Source organism: Cetorhinus maximus, chromosome 31, assembly GCF_964194155.1.
Source record: "Cetorhinus maximus chromosome 31, sCetMax3.hap1.1, whole genome shotgun sequence".
NCBI classification, from domain to species: domain Eukaryota; kingdom Metazoa; phylum Chordata; class Chondrichthyes; order Lamniformes; family Cetorhinidae; genus Cetorhinus; species Cetorhinus maximus.
In genome coordinates, this window is record NC_135909.1 from 10,923,450 (window position 1) to 10,942,607 (window position 19,158).

General features: G+C 44.2%; 1 non-coding gene across 1 annotated transcript; it reads left to right on the forward strand.

Annotated features, from left to right (window-relative positions):
* Window positions 1-2,580: 2,580 nt before the first annotated feature.
* Window positions 2,581-2,662, forward strand: trnas-gcu (transfer RNA serine (anticodon GCU)). Its single transcript has one exon. It is a non-coding gene; the product is annotated as a tRNA-Ser (tRNA).
* The last annotated feature ends 16,496 nt before the right edge of the window (window positions 2,663-19,158 follow it).

Genomic DNA, 19,158 nt, shown 5'->3' on the forward strand with positions numbered 1-19,158 from the left:
TTCCACATAGCTGGGTAGATGCCAGTGTTGTAGCTGTACTGGAAAAGCTTGGCTCGGGGCGTGACATGTTCTGGGGCACAAGTCTTCAGTACTATTCCCAGAATATTGTCAGGGCCCATAGCCTTTGCACTACCCAGTGCCTTCAGCTGTTTCTTGATATCACGTGGAGTGAATTGAATTGGCTGAAGACTGGCATCTGTGATGCTGGGGACCTCTGGAGGAGGCTGAGATGGATCATCCACTCGGCACTTCTTGTAGCAAATGCTTATCATTTGTGCTGATGTGCTGAGGTCCTCCATTATTGTGGATGGGGATATTTGTGGAGTCTCTACCTCCAGTCAATTATTTAATTGTCCATCACCATTCCCAACTGGATGTAGCAGGACTGCAGATTTTAGGTCTGTCTGTTAGTTCTGCAATCGCTTAGCTCTGTCGATCACTTGCTGCAGATGATGGTTGGAATGCAAGTAGTCCTGTGTCATAGCTTCACCAGGTTGACAACTCATTATCAGGTCAGGCTGGTGCAGCTCCTGGAATGTCCTCTTCACTCTTCATTGAACCAGGGTTGATCACCTGGCTTGATGGTAATGATATAGTGGGGAATATGCCAGTCCATGAGTTTATAGATTGTGTTTAAGTACAGTTCTGCTCCTGCTGATGGCCCACAGGGCTTCATGGATGCCCGGTCTTGTGTTGCTAAATGTGTTCGAAATCTATCCCATGTAGCACGGTGGTAGTGCTACACAACACGATGGCAACTATCCTCAGTGTGAAGGCGGGACTTCGTCTCCAAAACTTCTGTGCGATAGCCATTTCTACCGATAGTGTCGTGGACAGATGCATCTGCGGCAAGCAGATTGGTGAGGATGAGCTCAAGTATGATTTTCCCTCTTGTTGGTTCACTCAGCACCTGCCACAGACCCAGTCTCGCAGCGATGTCATTTAGGACTCGTCCAGCTGGGTCAGTAGTGGTGCTACCGAGCCACTTTTGGTGATGCACATTGAATCCCTCCACCCAGATGACATTTTGTGCCCTTGCCACCCTCAGTGCTTCCTCCAAGTGGTGTTCAACATGCAGGAGCACTGCTTCATCAGCTGAGGGAGGGCGGTACGTGTTAATCAGCAGGTTTCCTTGCCCATGTTTGATCTGATGTCATGAAACTTTATCGGGTCTGGAGGTGATGTTGAGGAATCCCCGGGCTACTGCCTCCCGACTGTATACCACTGTGCCGCCACCTCTGCTGGGCCTGTCCTACCGGTGGGACAGGGCATATCCAGGGATAGTGATGGTGGAATCTGGGACATCATCTGTGAGGATTACTATGTCAGGCTGTTGCTTGCCTAGTCTGTGAGGCAGCCCTCCCAATTTCGGCACCAGCCCCCTGATGTTTGTAAGGGGGAGTTTGCAGGGTGGACAGGGCTGAGATTGATGGTGCCGAGAGCGATGTCGAGTGGTCCGTCCAGTTTCATTCCCTTTTTTGTGGCTTTGTCGTGGTTTGTTACAACTGAGAGGCTTGGTAGGCCACTTCAGAGGGCAGTTAAGAGTCAACCACATTGCTGTCTTCGACAGAGCGATCAAGTGGCTCTAACTCACCAATCACCTGCTCACTGAAGCTCAGATTGGTTTCCGCCAGGGCCACTCAGCTCCCGACCTCATTGCAGCCTTGATTAAAATATGGACAAAAGAGCTGAACTCAAGGCGTGAGTTGCAAATTACTACAGTTGACTATACAGAAGCATTTTGCGGAGTGTGGCATTGAGAAACCCAACAAAACTGAAGTCAAGTTATACAAGGAGGGAAACTCTCCACTAGTTGGAGTCGGCCCCCGGGATTTCTAATACATTCCAACAGATTTCCAGCATCCACAGTATTTTGCATTTTGTTAATTTCCTGTGGGTGGCAATGAAAGGATATGTTGAATACTTCTTCCGTGGCAGCTGGCTCGTTGGACTAGGGGTATGATTCTCGTTTTGGGATTTATGGTGAATTAATATGCCAGACGTCCCGGGTTCAATTCCCGGACGACCCCCGCCACCACCCCCCCCCAGCATTTTAATACATTAATTCGTGTGCTCGAGGTGGTGCCAGTTGGGGAAATCAGGTCCAGGTTTGAACATCCGGGAAATCATTGCGGAGAATGAATCACAACACAGAAAACCAACGCAAAGTTTCTCCGAATGCATCGAATATGGCAACTCTCTCCATGTGGGTTCAGTCGGATGCTGATTGCTGTCAGTTACAGTCTTGAGTGACAAACCACATTTCAGTTGTGTTCCGGTACTTGCAGTGAGCCGGAAGGAGTTTCTTTATTCTTCCAGATGAATGTATGTTTCGGTCTTTCCGCGGTGGGTTTTCACACTGTCTAGAAACATGTTGGATATCGTGTTGAAGTGTTGAAGTGATTCACATCAGTCGATTTACAACAGTTCCTACCTGATGTGATGGAAATGTATTTTATTGACAAACTACATGAGAGACCTGGATGGTTATTCAGGACCTGAAACAGGCAGGATCATTTAGTTCAACAGTTCATGGATGTAAAACAGTACAGGAGGAGGTTTAATTAGGTGACTGCACGTGGCGAGGTGGCCGAGAGGTTAAGGTGATGGACTGCTAATCCATTGTCTTTTGCACGCGTGGGTTCAAATCCCACCTTCGTCGTCAGTTTATTAACTGGTTCTTCGTGAATGCGGTGCTTTTTTCTGAAGGCATGTCTGAAATCACTGATGTAATCTTCCGAGACTAGGTTTCCAGAGGAGGTGGCGTTGGGATAATGTCGCTAATCACTCCATGATTATCTGAATTGAAGGCTGCTCATCCACTGTGCTTCCCACGCGTGAGTTTAAATCCTGTTTTTGTATGGGACGGCGTTATGCAGAAAGGAAATCGGAAATTACCATCAGGCCCAAGTTATGACGTTTCCTGTAATACCGTGAATATCAATGTTTCAGGGACGATCTGATTGAAAATGTTACGATGATTAAATAACATTCTAGCTTCGTTTTTTAGTCTAGCGGGCAGTGTTCAAACCATTTAGCTTGTACTGGGGTGTTAACAAGAAGCATTGGGAATCGAAATTCCTGCAACAATCTCTCTCCCTGCCGTGAGAAAAAGTCGGTCTCTTTCAACTGTGGGTGTTTATCTCTCATTGTCTGTGACATTTCTTCAATTAACAATCTACTTCTGCCTCTCCTTGGAGTGAAATGTCTTCTGTCGTCTTTCCTTTGCTGTGAATGATGATTCAGTCAGTTGTTCTCTTGCTCTTTACAGTCAGGAGTTTGTGAGTTCTATACTCACTCCAGAGTCCCGAGCACAAATCCAGGCTGACGCTTTAGTGCAGTAATCAGTGAATGCTTCACTGTTAGTGGTGCCATCTTTTAGATGATATGGTAAATTGAGGTGCCCTCTGCCTTCTCAGCTGCAGTTTACCAAGCAGCATTTCGGAGAGGGGCGGGGGAGTTATCCCATGGTGTCGGAGCCCACATTCATTCCTCAATTAAAATCACTTAATAACAGATTTATTGTCTTTATCACGTTGCTGCTCCTGGAAGCCGGCTGTGAGCATATTTTTAAACAAATTGTTCCAAAACATGGTGATTGAAATCCTGTCAGGAAAATTCAAATTCCTATTGAAAACTCTGCTGAGTGAACTTCATTGGACAGCAGAGAAATCAGGTGAGGAATTCGAGTAAATCGACACCAGAGGAAAAGTCAACGTCAAAACTGGATCACCTCTTGCGAAGATCAATGAGTAAAAGCTGAGAACTCCGCGCATCATCATTTCATTGACCAGAGACACTCACGGAAGTGTTTTGTAAAATGTGTCTCTAATGCAAACCTGAAGGAACGAAACCTTCCCAGTTCATGGTGATATTGGGGATGGAATTCCATTTTTTAAATAAGTGATTAAGAATGAACGATCATGTCTGTCAAAATAATGATTATCTGTGTCTTTGACGTGATGATGTCTCCGCTATGCTGATAATCTTGTCCTTCTCATGGTCTATGTCTCAGGGAGAACGCTGCTGTCCAAATAAGCATGGGAATTATGGCAGGGTGTCCTGTATATCCGACATAATGAAGCTAATATGTATAAACTTCACTATATCGGGTGCAGATAAGATATTGGTTTTCGTTTTTGTTACTCAGATAATCATAGAGTGATAGAGAGCAAGGGAAGGCCGTTCAGACCATGGCCTGAAATGGGCTGAGAGAAAGGGGAAATCCTCGGCTGGTGTATTTTTGCAGCACTTCTGCTGCGTCCGTGTTTGAAATAAAACGATTTGAGAGATTGGTTACAGATTGAAGTGTTTACTGGAAGCAAGAAGCTGATGTAAATTTACTATGAAGCAAATTCAGAGGTGATTTTGTGTCGCAGACAAATGTTATTTTAGAGTGTTAATGAGAATTTAAATAAACTGAGTATGGTTTCAATCCATCGGTCGCTGGGTTAGGAGGCCAGCACGCTTCTGCAACGCCAGTCTCCTCCAAAGCAACATTTTTCGACTGCCTATTACCGTTGTTTGGTAGCCAAACACATATTCACCTCCTCATTACTTTTTAAACAGGAGCACAACTATTGGGAAGCTCACCCAAACTCCACAAATCCACTTACGCTACCACGAATGTACCAGACAGGGAAAGTCACACAAGAAAGTAGCAAGAGACTATCAGGATAAACACAATCGCTGACACTAAATGGTGCCGAGCAAACCAGCAAGATATTACAATGGAGAAACTGATCATTTATGAAAAGGTATTTCCTGCTGCATAAAGATAGGGCCTGTTTTAAATGTAATTCCTATTGTGTAACTGCGCTCTCTGCTGTACAACTGATCCCTCTGTGGTGAAACTGTGATTCTGCCGTTGAAACATCCTCACCGTGGTTGTGTAAAATGCTTCCCTGTTGTGCAAATGTGCTCCCGGCTGTGTAAATATGATCCATTGTGTGCAAAACTTTTCTCTGTTCGATAAAGATATTTCCTCTAGTGTAACGATGTTCTCTGTTCTGTGAGGAGGTTTTCTTTGGGAAAATATGTTCTTCCTGGTTTCATGGTCTTCCTTGTCAAATGCTGCCTTGATATCAAGGGCAGTCGCTGTCACCTTGCCCATTGAGTTCAGCAGTTTTGCCCATATTTGGGCCAAGGCTGCAGTGCAGTCGGGGCTGAATGGTCCTGGTGGATCCCAAACTAAGCGTCAATGAACAGGCTATTGCTGAGTAACTGCTGCTGGATACCACTGTGGAATACCCCATCAATCATTTCCTTATTTTGATAGGGGGAACAGTAATGGGGCGGTACCTCGCCGGGTTGGATTTGTCCTACTTATTTTTTGTGGACATGACATACCTGTTGGCATAGCCAACGACTTCCACATCTCGTTTGGGGGCGGGGGGGGGGGGGGGGGGGGGGGGCGATTGTTCCGGGTCTTTTGTAAAGCTCTCGTTAAACCAGAATGGGATGACTGTGGCTGTTAAACCCTGGGAGAAAATGTGATTGTGGGATACATGAAGCATCTAATAAACTCTGCTACTGTACCTGAATGAGATGTGTTCTGTATCTGTCAATCACAGGTAGTGCTTGCGAGTGTAAGATTTATTCTGTATCTCAGTCTGTCGAATGGTTTGTGAGATGGGATTCCTTCTTTATCGGTCAATGTCTAGTACTGCATGTGAGGGCGGGGTTAATTCTGGCTTTCCCCTTGTCTTCATCCTTCTCCCCACCATCCTCCACATTGAATGGATCATCACTTGTCATTTCTTTACAAGGCAGGGAGTTGTTGTGAACTGAATATTCTGCCGGAAAATGTGGTGGAAGCAGATTCGATATAAACTTACAAAAGTGAAATGAAAAATATGGTATGGAAAAATATTTTAGGGCTATTGGAAACGACAGAGGAGTGGGGCTGATTTGCTACAAAAGAGCTTGCTCAGAAATGGTTAATACAAACGCATCCTCTTGTATTGCAATTTATAATGAAATGGCGGACAGCTCTTCCCAGAATGCTCGGGGTGATGTATAACGGTCTATCTCCAACAGATAGGCACTGCGCAGGTGCAATAGGTCGTCCACGGGAAATCCTGCCTACGACGAGCATGCGCGCCACAGCTTCCGGAACCTCAGCGTGGCCGAGTGCAGTCTCAGTAAGGCCGAGTTTCAGCGGCTCTCAGAGCCCGAATCAGAGCCGCCGGGTCCGGCGGACGTGCGGAGAGGGACCCGGGGGACGGCACCATGAAGCCGATGGTGCAGCGCCTCCCCCATCCCAGCCGCCGCTTCCCGGTTTCTTCTCCCGTTTGCACCGAGTCTTTGATGCGGTAACAGAGAGGGTTGGGGAGGGTGATGCTGTTCATGTGGTTTACATGGATTTCCAAAAGGCATTTGATAAAGTCTCACACAACAGACTTGTGAACAAAGTTACAGCTCATGGAATAAAAGGGACAGAGCAACATGGATATGGGATTGGCTGAGTGACAGGAAACAGAGGGTAGTGGTGAATGGTTGTTTTTCAGACTGGAGGAATGTTTATAATGGGAGGAATGTTGATAGTGGAGTTCCCCAGGGGTCGGTGTTAGGACCCCTGCTCTTCCTGATATATGTTAATGTTGGTGCACGGGGCACCATTTCAAAATTTGCGGATGACGTTAAACTTGGTGATATTGTGAACTGTGAGGAGGAAAGTGTTAAAACTTCGAAAGGACAAAGGCAAGTTGGTGGGATTGGCTTACAAGTGGGAGTGGTAAAAGGTCTACCTCGGAACTTCACAGGACCGGCTCTGGGGAGCATGCACACTCAATGTCTTGGGAAGTCAGTACATTGAATAGAGCGGTTTCTGAGATGCAGGGAATTGTGGGAAGTGCAACCACCATGAGCAGATGTTAGTAAGTGTTTTTTTCCAGGCTGACTGTCAGTGACCTGAAATGTGATCTCTGCTTCTCTCTCCACAGATGCTGCCTGACGTGCCATGTATTTTGAGCATTTTCTCTCCTCATTTCAGATTCCTAGTATCCACCTGATTTTGCACGTGAATTATTGCTGGTCTTGCTCACAAAACCGAGGCCAGAAACACAAACTGACAAATGCAGATCCCTTTTGCTTCAGGGTGGATGTTGGACGTGGAAATCGTTCTTCACTTTCTTTGAAGGGATGTTCCTGTTGGCTGACTTTGAATTGCGGAGCAGAGAGAGGAGACATTGATGGGTTTAACCACGAGCACTTTTAAGAACAGTAGGGCCCAACCATTTCTGATAAAAGGTCATTAACCGTTTCTTGTACAGTAACAGAGACTGACAGGAAATGAATTTCACATTTACATACATGAACAAAGAGTGACAGAGTTAGTTCCACCCACACTGAATGTAGAAGAGATTGATAGAGAGTTAATTCATTGAATCATACATTGATTATGGCACAGTGGAAGGCCATTCAGCCCATTATGACTATGCTGGCCATCTGAAGGAGCAATTCACCTCATGCCACTTCACTGTCTGTTCCCCATAGACCTGCACTTTGTTCCTTTTTGGATAATAATCCAATTCTCTCTCGAATGCTTCGATTGAACCTGCCTCCCCCACATTCTCAGTCATATTCCCCAGCTACTCGCTGCATGACAAGGTTTTTCCTCATGTTACCATTGCTTATTTTGCCAATTACCTTCAATCTGTGCCCTCTGGTCCTATTTCTTTCTAACAATGTGAGGAAAAAAGTCTTCCTGTCTACTCTGTCACACTCACAGTAACAGAAACTGACAGAAAATTAATTCCACATACATAGAGTAATGCAGCTTATTAGAGTTTTGATTCGAACTCATGTACGGTAATGGAGTCAGACAAAGAGTTATTTTCACATCACATCCAATACCAGACTTTGGCTGGAAGGTAGAACCTTAGAACCATAGAAAAGTTACAGCACAGCAGGAGGCCATTCGGCCCATCTTGTCCATGCCAGCCCTAGGACACCCGGGTGCCATTTCTAATCCCACCTTCCTGTACCCGCCCCATAGCCCTGTAGTTTACAGCAATTTAGGTTCAGATCCAGGCACTTTTTAAAAGAGTTTAAAGTTTCTGCCTCTACCACCAACTTGGGCCGCGAATTCCAGACACCCACTACCCTCTGCGTAAAAAAGTTTTTCCTCATGTCCCCCCTACACCTTCTGCCACTTATCTTGAATCTGTGTGCCCTTGTTCTAGAATTCTCCACCAAGGGAAACAATTTTATCCTGTCCACTCCATCTATTCCCCTCATAATGTTGTACACCTCAATCAAGTCACCTCTCAGCCTTCTTTGTTCGAAGGAAAATTACCCCTACCTATCCAATCTCTCCTCGTAGCTACACTTTTCTAACCCTGGCAACATTTTTCTAAACCTCCCCTGCATTCTCTCCAGAGCTATTACGTCCTTCCTGTAATGTGGTGACCAGAACTGCACACAATACTCCAGTTGTGGCCTCACCAGGTAATTCCACAATCACACATAGCAACCAAGTTTGACTGAAATTTAGTTTCACACTCACTCACAGTAACTGAGACTGACACAGAGTGAAGAGCACACTCACTGCATGACTAAGACTGACAGACATGGAATTAATTCCACATCTATGTACAGTAACAGAGCTTGACATGTAAGGTATGAATTCCACACCCATAGACAGTACCAGAGACTAAGCAAAAGTGAGTTGATTCCTCACTCACATACAACAGAGACAGAGAGTTACTTTCACACTCATATACAGTAACACAGGTTGACAGATGATTAATGTGGAATTAACTTTTTTGAAGTAACTGAGCCTGAAAGAGAGTTACTTCCATAGGCCTATACAGTAACAGAGACTGACAGACACAGAATTAATTCCACACTCCAATACAGTAACTGACAAACTTAATTTTATTCACCGAAAGTAACAGGTTATCATGCAAAGAGTTAATTTCACACTATTGTACAGCAACCAACATGGTCGGGATAGAAAGCTAAATCAGCACTTGCACACATAACAGAGATTCACACTCATATGCAATAAGAGAGATTTGCAGAGAATTAATTGCACACTCTAAGTAACGGAGGCTGACAAGTTGTTTGTTTATTCCTCACTCACATAGAGTAACATAGACTAATATGAGAGTGTGGAATAACTGTCTTAATTACTCTCAGTCTCTGTTATTGTAGGTTAATTCCTCACTAAAACATTAGTGGAAATTGACAGGTCCTTAATTCCACTCTCAGATATCCTAACAAAGACTGTGAAAGAGAATTCCACACTTACAGTAACTAAGACCGACCGATAGAGAGTTAATTCCACACTTACATACAGTAACTGAGACTGAGCAATGGAGACTTTGATCCACACTCACCTACACTAACAGAGACTGACTGATTGTAGTTAATTCCACACTCACATTCAGTAACAGAGACTGACCAATAGACAGTTAATCCCGCATTCACACACATTAACAGGGACTGATATAAAGATTTAATTCCACATTCTCATACAGTAACAGAGACAGACCGACAGAGAGTTAATCCCTCATTCACAAACATTAACAGGGACTGATATAAAGATTTATTTCCACATTCTCACACTGTAACAGAGACTGACTGAGATTTAAATTTCACACTCACATTCAGTAAGTGATGGACAGAGACTGAATTCCACATTCACATGTAGATCAAACTGAGGTAGTTCCACACTGAAATAGAGCAAAAGAGATGAACAGAAAGGTCAATCCCACAATGACAAATTAAAAATACAAGAAAGAGAAGCAGGAGAAGGCCATTCAGCCCATCGGGCCAGCTTCGCCATTCAATACGACCATGGCTGATCTGATTGTGGCCTCAACTCCACTTTCCCGTCCATCCTATAACCCTTGACTCTCCTGTAGATCAAAAATATGTCCACTCCACTTGAATATATTCAATGACCTGACCCACCCTCCACTGCGCTCTAGGGTTCTGAATTACAAAGAAAATAAATTCCTTCTCATCCCCACCTTCAATGGGAGATGTTCATTTTTAAACTGTGCCCTCTGGTTCTAGTTTCCCCATAAATGGAAACATTCCCCTCAACATCTACCCTCAGAATGTTATATATTTCAACGAGATCACCTCTCCTTCTTCGAAACTCCAGTGGTGATTGGCCCAACCTGCTTAAACATTCCTCATAAGACAACTTCTTCATGTCAGGAATCAGTCTAGTCAAACTTCTCTGAACTGTCCTCAATGCAAGTATATCCCTCCTTAAATAAGGAGACCAAAACTTTACACAGCGCTCCACATGTCGTCTCACCAATGACCTGTTGTCATAGCAAGACTTCCCTACTTTTATATTCCACCCCGCCTTAGAATAAAGTCCAACATTCCATTTACCTTCCTAATTACTTGCTGCAGCTGCACTTTAACATCTTGTGATTCATGTACAAAGACACCCAGATCCCTCTGTACTGCAACATTGTGTAGTCTCTCTCCACAGTATCACAGTATTTTTACAGTGCAGAAGAAAACCATTCGGCTCCTCAAGTCTGCACTGGGTCTCTGAAAGAGCATTCCATCTAGTCCCACTTCCCTGCCTTATCCCCGTAACCTTGCACATTTTTTCTTTTCAGGCAGCAGTCCAATTCGCTTTAGAATACCGCGATCAAACCTGCCTCCACCACACTTTCAGGAAGTTTGTTCCAGTCTCCAACCACCCTCTGGGTGAAAAAAAAATCTTCTCATCACATTTTCTCCTTTTGCCAATTATTTTGAATCTGTGCCCTCTAGTTCCTGATGTTCTCTTGAGTGGTAACAATTTATCTCTATTTGCCCCATCCATACCACTCAGGATCTTGAACACCTCTCAGCCTTCTTTTCTCCAGGGCAAAGAGTCCCAACCTCTCCAATCTGTCCTCATAGCTACAGTTCTTTACTGCTTTAATCATTCTTGTGAATCGCCTCTGTACTCTCTCCAATACCTTCACATCCTTCCTCAAGTGTGGTGCCCAGAACTGGAGTCAGTGCTCCAGATGAGGCCTAACAAGTGTTTTATACAATTTCAACATAACCTCCTTACTCTTATACTCAATGACCCTGTAATTAAAGCCTATGATACTATATGCTTTATTAACTGCTCTTCAACATGCCCTGCTATGTTCAATGACCTATGTACGTATGCACAGAGGTCTTTCTGTTCCTGCACCTCCTTTAGAGGTTCTCCCTTTATTTTATACTATCTCAGCAGATTGTTCCTGCCAAAATGAATCACCTCACACTTTTCTGCATTGAAATTCATCTGCCACTTGTCTGCCCATTCCCCCAACATGTGTATGTCCTTTTTAAGTTCACAGTTGACAATATTTCTAATCTTTGTATCGTATGCAAATTTTGAAATCATACCCAGCACACTCACAGTCTCGGTCATTAATATATATCTTTTAAACAATGTTTTGTTTTTCTATTCTTCCCATCAAAGTGGAAAACTCACATTTTCCCCACATTGTATTCCAAATGTTTGCCACTCACTTAACCTATCTATATCCTCTTGCAGACACTTTGTGTCCTCCTCACCACCTGCTTTTCCACCTATCTGTGTGTTGTCTGAAAATTTGTTGATGGTCTGTACCTTCATCTGAGTCATTAATATAGATTGTAAAAAGCTGAGAACCCAGCACTGATCCCTGTGGCACTCTACTATTTGCAGTCTGCTTACCTGAAAGTGGCCCACTTGCAAACAAGAACAGAGACTGATGGACAGAGTGTTAATTACACATTATTATAGATTGACAGAGAGTGAATTCTGCACTCATACAGTAACAGAGACTAACAGTGTGTTTTTGCCATACTGAAATACATTATTGGAGACTGCAGGATATAGAATTAATTCACACTCACAAAGTAACGGAGTCGATGGAGAGAGAATTAATTCTACTTTCAGTTACACAATAGAGAAGGAGAATGATTAATGCTGCCCTCATATGCAGTAACAAAGACTCAGTTGATTACACTCTCACATGCAATAACAGCGATGAACAAAGGATTAATGCCCCACTCACATACACTAATAGAGAACACCAGATACAGAATTAATCCCGCCCTCTCTCACACTAACGAAGATGGATAGAGATGTAATTCTGCACTGAAACACAGGGGCACAGATCGACTAACAAAGAGTTAGCTGTGCTCTCAACCACAGTAACAGAGATTGAGGGAGAGTTAATTCCACATTCACATGCATTAATAAAGGCTGGCAGATACAAAATTAATTCCATTCTCAAATAGACTAATGGAGACAGATAGGTAGAAAGTTACCATGATTCTGCCCTGAAACACAGTAACAGAGACTGCCAGATAGAGAGTTAATCATGCACTCACGTACAGATTGACAGATACCAGGGATTAGTTAATTCTACATCCCCGTACAGTAACAGAGATGGACAGGGAGAGAGTAAATTCCACACTCTCGTACAATAACAGTGACCTGGTTCTCACTTGAATAATTCATCTGACGTGTGTCACACGGCCTCTTTATTGTTTCAGCATATTTTCTATCTTCCTCATCATCCAAGGAGCCCAGGCTTTGGTTTCCCTCCCTTCTCCCTTATTGGAATGTACCTAGTCTGTACCTGAAAAATCTCCTCCTGAAAGATCATCCATTGCTCTGTTACAGTTTTTCCTTTCACTCTCTGCTTCTATTTCACCCTGGCTAAATCCCCTCTCTTCCCATTGAAGTTAACGCTCTACCAATCACTCTTACCCAAGGGTGCACCCACAGACACTTCGTTCACGTGGCCAACCTTGGCCCACCTCCTTCCCCAGCACCAGATCCAGCAATGCCTCCTTCCTAACTGGACTGAGAACATTCGGGTCCAGGAAGTGCCTCTGAACACATTTCAGAAATCCCCAGATATCACCACTCTATAGTTCTTATACATCTGTGATTTCTCTGCAGATTTGCTTCTCTATCCCTCTCACTACACCTCCCTTTTTTCCTTATCTCTCTTTCCTGAACACTTTGTACACTTGAATATGAACCCGACCCTCACCATTTTTAAACCATGTTTTAATCATTGCCACTACATCATTTTCCCACATGGCTATTTGTGCTTTGAGATCACCAACGTTATTCACCACGCATTATGCGATTACAAACATCCAATCTAAACAGTCCCTTGTATCCCTCTTAGATTCTTCTTCATCTACTCCTATCTTATATGCTCCGACTTCCTTCTCTAGTTATTCCTCTTTTCTACTTCTATATACAGATTCCCAGCCCCTGTGACCTTAGTTCAAACCCTCCCAACCACACGAGTGACGCTCCTCAAATGGACATTGGTCCCAGTCTTGTTAAGGTGCAACCTGTTCCTTTCAAATAGGTGTTTCCTGTTCCAGAACTGGCCCTAATGTCCACGAATCTTAAGCCCTCCCACCTCCTGCACTGGCCTCAAGCCACATATTGACATTTACATTTACATATTTACATTTCTACTCCCACTAGCACATGCCACAGTAATAGTAATCCAGAGATTACTGCCTTTTAGGTCCTACTTTTTAACTACCTCCCTAGCTGCTGAAATTCTGACTGAGGGACCACAATACCTGTCCTCCCTGTGTCATTGATACTGACGTGTACCACAACCTCTGGCTCACTCTCTTCCCCCTGCAGAATATTCTGCACCTTCTCCGTGATGTCCTTTACCCTGGCACCAAGGAGACAGCACACCATGTGGGACTCACAATGACGGATACAGAAATGCCTGTCTGTCCCCCTGATTATGGGATCTGCTCTAACAACTGCATTTCTACTCTTCACTTTTCCCTCCTGTGCAGATTCTTGCCCATTGACTGCAGTTCTTCAGGGTGTCACCATTCCCAGCAGTCTCCAGTGCTGAGTACCGGTTTGACAGTGGCACACACCCCGCAGACTCCTGCATTTCCTGCCTGTTCCTACTCTTCTGGATGGCCACCCAACTTCAATCCTGAACACCCTCTTTCCCTTTGGGGTGTTCACCACCTGGAATGTACGATCCAGGAAACTCTCATCCTCCCTGATTCTCTGCAGTGATTCCAGCTGCCCCTCAAGGTCAGAAATCCTGAGCTCGAACTCAAGCAGCTGGAGACACTTGTATACAATTGGCCCCAAGACACATGAAGTGTCCTGAGGTTCCCACATGGGGCAGGAACTGTAAACAACAGGTCACAGCTGCCCATCCATGATCTAAAACAAACCTCTATTCCCTCTTTTAGAATCCAGTTTGTACCTTGTTTAAATTATTAATTTTATTTAATGCCTCTCGACCTGCTCTGCATTAATAGTCTTATTACGCTTATACTTACTGTTGTACTTACCCTGATTGAAACGTTTAATTTTCCAGCTCCTAGTTTAAATCAGTGCCCTAATTTAGAGAAATCGGCACAAACCAACCAGTTCCCTTCTTTCCCCTGATATCATGCTTTGACTATTTATTATAACCATGGCCGGTTTGCTCCAACCCCTCCCTCACAGCTCTTTATCCCCCCCACCGCTCTCACTCTTCTCTCCTTCTCTCTCTCATTGCTGCTCTCGGGCTGCTCTGCCGCTGCTCTTTATCCACCCTCCAGCCTAACTCAACTTTCACTCTCACTCACCCTCAGCTCCTACACAGTCCCAAGTTATTGACTGTTTAGGAAATTCTCGGATCTTTGCTCCAAGATGGATGATCTCACACTTCCACATGTTGAACATCTTCAGCCAGTTTTGTTCACTCACGGAATCTGTCAATGACCCTTTGAAACTTGCTGCTCCCACCTACACTACTAACCATGTCACCTAACCTAGTGTCATCAGCAATCTTGGATATCGGCACCTCCTCGGCACCATCTCCAGTGCAATCACTTCCTTCCTATAGTGTGATAACCAGAACTGCACACAGGACTCCAATTGTTGCCTAACTAGCATTTTATACAGCTGCAACCTCCCTGCTCTTATATTCTATGCCTCGGCTAATAAAGGCAAGTATCCTATATGCCTTCTTACCTACCGGTGCTGCTCCCTTCAGGGATCGATGGACATTTAAACCAAGGTCCCTCTGATCCTCTATGAAATTCTGTGATCAGCCCATAACGACCTGCCCCCATCATTCCACTTATTGCTACTTTTATTTCAGCTAACCCTACTTCTTTATCACAAAGGGTTGCCTCTTCCCCTTTAACCCCTCTTCAATAAAAGTGCTCACTTTCTCCACCGACAATTTGCAAATGTGTTCTTTTGCATATAACCCTTGTTAAAGAAGAGGTACCAGAAGGACAGCCTGTGCTTAATGTTGCTAAGGCTGTAGGACTTTATGAGATGTAGCTGAAGATTCTGCGGGATGTAATAGTGGAAATTGTGAGGGTACTGGCCAGAATCTTCTGAATTCTATTTCTTTCTGTAATGGACAGCTACAAACCACTTGTTTATTCCAGGACACTAAATAAATTAATGTGAATCAGAGCTGAGCAGATTCTAACGTCGCACGTCTCCAGTTTTGTTTTTTTACTGAGAAACCAGTCCTCCATGTAAGCTTTTTGCTCAAAGAATGAGACCCCCGCTTCCTGGGAACACAGCAGCGATACCTCCAAGATCTGATTTACAACCTTCAAACTCAGTGAAAGGCTTTCACCCTCCCCTCGGGGTCTGACCGTCACTTCACAACCAACATTCGGCTGGGATGGGCAGACAAAACAACTTCCTTCCCCGCAGTCCCCCAGCACGGACTGGATAATCTCCCAAGCTCGTATTCCACGAATGTTACATTGCTCCACCGATTTGTGTTATTCCCACAAGCTCCGGCAATCTCAGCCCAAATGCCCAGGCCTTTTATTCTCTCGTTAACTAACATTTTGCCTCCTTATTAAGTCCATCCTGAGAAGAGGGACTCGGTATTCCGACTTCCTCTGCAGACATCCGGTTGCTGCTAATGGACCAAAAGAGGCCTAAAACCTGAAAGAAACCCTCTGGCACAGCCCTCTGAACATGTCTCCATTAGACCGTGCAGACAACACCTGCTTCATAGAGAACAATGGTGAGAATATGAGCAATTTCAGTGCCAGTATTCCATGGGAATAGAGGATACAAGATAAAACAGAATTTACAATACTGAATGGATCCTCTGGGAGCAGGACCGTAGAGGATGAATTCCTGGAGTGTATACGGGATGTTTTTCTGGACCAATACATTGAGGAACCAACGAGAGCACAGGCCATCCTCGAATGGGTATTGTTTAATGGGAAAGAAAAATATTGGCAATCTAGTTGTGTCCCCCCTTTGGGGATGAGCAATCATAACTTGTTAGAATTCTTCATCAAGATGGAGAGTGACGCAGTTGATTCTGAGACTTGGGTCCTGAATCTTAATAAAGGAAATTACGATGGTATGAGGTGCGAGTTGCGCTATGATGGATTGGGAAACATTATTTAAAGGGATGATGGTGGGTAGGCGACGGCAATCATTCAAAGAACGCATGGGTGAACTGCAACAATTGTTTATTCCTGTCTGGAGCAAAAGTAAAACAGGAAAGATGGCCAAACCATGGCTTACAAGGGAAATTAGAGATAGTATTAGATCCAAGGAAGAGGCATACAATTGGCCAGAAAAAACAACAAACCTGAGGATTTGGAGCAGTTTAAAATTCAGCAATAGAGGACCAAGGGATTGATTAAGAAGATGAAAACAGAGCACGAGTGTAAGCTTGCAGGGAACATAGAAAACGACTGTAAACGTTTCTATAGGTGTGTGAAGAGAAAAAGATTTGTGAAGACAAATGTGGGTCACTTACAGTCAGAAACAGGGGAATTTATAATGGGGAACAAAGAAATGGCTGACCAACTAAATAAATACTTTTGTTCTGTCTTCACAAAGGAGGACACTAATAACATACCAGAAATGTTGGGGAACACTGGGTTAATGAGAGGGAGGAACTGAAAGAAATCAGTATTAGTTGGGAAATGATGTTTGGGAAATTGATGGGATTGAAGGCCGATAAATCCCCACAGACTGATCATCTACATTCCAGAGTACTTAAGGAAGTGGCCCTCGAAATAGTGGATGCATTGGTGGTCATCTTCCGAGATTCAATAGACTCTAGAACAGTTCCTACAGATTGGAGGGTAGCTAATTTAACCCCACTATTTAAAAAGAGAGGCAGAGAGAAAACAGGGAATTATAGACCAGTCAGCCTGATGTCGGTAGTGGGGAAAATTCTAGAGTCCATTATAAAAGATTTAATAGCTGAGCACGTGGAAATCAGTGGCAGAATCGGACAGAGTCAGCATGGAATTATGAAGGTGAAAACATGCTTGACAAATCTAGTGGAATCTTTCGAGGATGTAACCAGTAGAGGTGATGAGTGGGAGCCAGTGGATGTGGTTTATTTGGACTTTCAGAAGGCTTTCCACAAAGTCCCACGTGAGAGGTTGGTGTATAAAATTAAAGCGCATGGGATTGGGGGCAGTGTATTAAGAAGGATAGAAAACAGTTTGGCAGACAGGAAACAAAGAGTAGGAATAAATGAGTCTTTTTCCGAATAGCAGGCAGTGACTTCTGGGATACCGCAGGGATCATTGCTGGGATCCCAGTTATTCACAATATATATTAATGATTTAGATGAGGGAATTAAACGTAATATCTCCAAATTTGCAGATGACACAAAGCTGGGTGGGAGGGTGAGCTATGAGGAGGATGCAGAGATGCTTCAGTGTGATTTGGACAAGCTGACTGAGTGGGCAAATGCATGGCAGATGCAGTATAATGTGGATAAATGTGAGGTTATCCATTTTGGTAGCAAAAACAAGAAGACAGATTATTATCTGAATGTTTTAAATTGAGAGAGGGGAATGTGCAGCGAGACCTGGGTGTCCTTATACACCAGTCGCTGAAGGTAACCATGCAGGTGCAGCAGGTGGTAAAGAAGGCAAATGGTATGTTGGCCTTCATAGCCAGAGGATTCGAGTACAGGGACAGGGATGTCTTGCTGCAATGGTACAGGGCCTTGGTGAGACCACATCTGGAATATTGTGTGCAGTTTTGGTCTCCTTATCTGAGGAAGGATGAACTTACTATAGAGGGAGTGCAACGAAGGTTTACCTGACTGATTCCTGGGATGGCGGGACTGACATATGAGGAGACTGAGATGAGGAGAAATTTCTTCACCCAGAGAGTGGTGATCCTGTGGAATTCGTTACCACAGAAAGCAGTTGAGACCAAAACATTGTATGCTTTCAAGAAGTAGTTAGAGAGAGCTCTTGGGGCGAAAGGGATCAAAGGATATGGGGAGAAAGCAGGAGCTGGCTATTGAGTTGGATGATCAGCCATGATCATAATGAATGGCGGAGCAGGCTCGAAAGGCCGAATGGCCTTCTCCTGCTCCCAGTTTCTATGTTTCTATGACTCAAGTCAAAGTCGAAAAACCCAGTGGATTGTTAGAGGAAAATTTAACCACTGGACAATGGCAGCTGAAATACAGACCAAAAAAAAGTTCCTGACCTTATTCCCTTTATTTCAAGTTGTTTACAATCAAATGAAGAAATAAAAACTGTTGGAGGGAATTTCCATGATTTATGGAAACACCAACACCCGCCAGTTGTCAATCACTCAGCCCCATCAGACCCACCCACACTGACGGGAGCTTCCTGCATCCAGCACTGGCCCTGTCGCACTCACCAGCTGCTCACCCAGACCCCACTCTCACAAACACTGAACATTTGCATCCAGGACCTTCAAATTATTTTTAACAATGAGAAAAAACATATTCACATTTCATGGCAGTTTGGTTGAACGGAACAAATGTTCAACTTTTCACCGTCACTCGGGAACCACGTTCGACATTCCTTCAATCAGTTGTATAAATTATCGGCTGTAAAGATTTATTTCACTGGGTTAAGTAATTTCCATGTGAGGAATGTTCCAGCGTGAGAATGGAGGGGGACGGGCTGACTGAGCTGTGTCTTCACCGCTTCTGGGCAGTGGGAATGTTCACCCTTCATTCTGCCCCCATTCACTTTCCCAAGGGGAATCTTCAGATTCTCCAATCTGGGCCCTGAGATTTATTCTTTGGTTCCTTTTGATTTGTCCCTTTTCCTGACTGACAATATTTTCCAAAGCTCGGGATAAACATCCCGCTTGCATCGTGCCTGTGTTCGGCTGGAAGCGGCCGATAGTGACCCCGAACTGGTCACCTC